This window comes from Oncorhynchus tshawytscha, unplaced genomic scaffold, assembly GCF_018296145.1.
Source record: "Oncorhynchus tshawytscha isolate Ot180627B unplaced genomic scaffold, Otsh_v2.0 Un_contig_3312_pilon_pilon, whole genome shotgun sequence".
In the NCBI taxonomy this organism is placed as follows: Eukaryota; Metazoa; Chordata; class Actinopteri; order Salmoniformes; family Salmonidae; genus Oncorhynchus; species Oncorhynchus tshawytscha.
The window spans coordinates 32,762-35,000 of NW_024609129.1; positions in this window are offsets into that span (position 1 = coordinate 32,762).

Consider the following 2,239-nt stretch of genomic DNA (forward strand, 5'->3'; position numbering starts at 1 on the left):
GTGTTCCTCAAGGTTCCGTTTTAGGACCCCTATTGTTTTCACTATATATTTTACCTCTTGGGGATGTTATTCGAAAACATAATGTTAACTTTCACTGCTATGCGGATGACACACAGCTGTACATTTCAATGAAACATGGTGAAGCCCCAAAATTGCCCTTGCTAGAAGCATGTGTTTCAGACGTAAGGAAGTGGATGGCTGCAAACTTTCTACTTTTAAACTCAGACAAAACAGAGATGCTTGTTCTAGGTCCCAAGAAACAAAGAGATCTTCTGTTGAATCTGACAATTAATCTTAATGGTTGTACAGTCGTCTCAAATAAAACTGTGAAGGACCTCGGCATTACTCAGGACCCTGATCTCTCTTTTGAAGAACATATCAAGACCATTTCAAGGACAGCTTTTTCCATCTACGTAACATTGCAAAAATCAGAAACTTTCTGTCCAAAAATGATGCAGAAAAATTAATCCATGCTTTTGTCACTTCTAGGTTAGACTACTGCAATGCTCTACTTTCCGGCTACCCGGATAAAGCACTAAATAAACTTCAGTTGGTGGTAAATACGGCTGCTAGAATCCTGACTAGAACCAAAAAATTTGATCATATTACTCCAGTGCTAGCCTCTCTACACTGGCTTCCTGTCAAAGCAAGGGCTGATTTCAAGGTTTTACTGCTAACCTACAAAGCATTACATGGGCTTGCTCCTACCTATCTCTCTGATTTGGTCCTGCCGTACATACCTACACGTACGCTACGGTCACAAGACGCAGGCCTCCTAATTGTCCCTAGAATTTCTAAGCAAACAGCTGGAGGCAGGGCTTTCTCCTATAGAGCTCCATTTTTATGGAACGGTCTGCCTACCCATGTCAGAGACGCAAACTCGGTCAACCTTTAAGTCTTTACTGAAGACTCATCTCTTCAGTGGGTCATATGATTGAGTGTAGTCTGGCCCAGGAGTGGGAAGGTGAACGGAAAGGCTCAGGAGCAACGAACCGCCCTTGCTGTCTCTGCCTGGCCGGTTCCCCTCTTTCCACTGGGATTCTCTGCCTCTAACCCTGTTACAGGGGCTGAGTCATTGGCTTACTGGGGCTCTCTCATGCCGTCCCTGGAAGGGGTGCGTCACCTGAGTGGGTTGATTCACTGATGTGGTCATCCTGTCTGGGTTGGCGCCCCCCCTTGGGTTGTGCCATGGCAGAGATCTTTGTGGGCTATACTCGGCCCTGTCTCAGGATGTTAAGTTGGTGGTTGAAGATATCCCTCTAGTGGTGTGGGGGCTGTGCTTTGGCAAAGTGGGTGGGGTTATATCCTTCCTGTTTGGCCCTGTCCGGGGGTGTCCTCGGATGGGTCCACAGTGTCTCCTGACCCCTCCTGTCTCAGCCTCCAGTATTTATGCTGCAGTAGTTTATGTGTCGGGGGGCTAGGGTCAGTTTGTTATATCTGGAGTACTTCTCATGTCCTATTCGGTGTCCTGTGTGAATCTAAGTGTGCGTTCTCTAATTCTCTCCTTCTCTCTCTCGGAGGACCTGAGCCCTAGGACCATGCCCCAGGATTACCTGACATGATGACTCCTTGCTGTCCCCAGTCCACCTGGCCGTGCTGCTGCTCCAGTTTCAACTGTTCTGCCTTCTTATTATTCGAACATGCTGATCATTTATGAACATTTGAACATCTTGGCCATGTTCTGTTATAATCTCCACCCGGCACAGGCAGAAGAGGACTGGCCACCCCACATATGCTCTCTCTAATTCTCTCTTTTTTCTCTCTCTCGGAGGACCTGAGCCCTAGGACCATGCCCCAGGACTACCTGACATGATGACTCCTAGCTGTCCCCAGTCCATCTGACCGTGCTGCTGCTCCAGTTTCAACTGTTCTGCCTTATTATTATACGACCATGCTGGTCATTTATGAACATTTGAACATCTTGGCCATGTTCTGTTATAATCTCCACCCGGCACAGCCAGAAGAGGACTGGCCACCCCACATAGCCTGGTTCCTCTCTAGGTTTCTTCCTAGGTTTTGGCCTTTCTAGGGAGTTTTTCCTAGCCACCGTGCTTCTACACCTGCATTGCTTGCTGTTTGGGGTTTTAGGCTGGGTTTCTGTACAGCACTTTGAGATATCAGCTGATGTACGAAGGGCTATATAAATAAAATTTGATTTGATTTGATTTGATATATATATATCCTCTCCTTAAGGATATATTTATATATATATATACTCTCCTTAAGGATATATTTTATA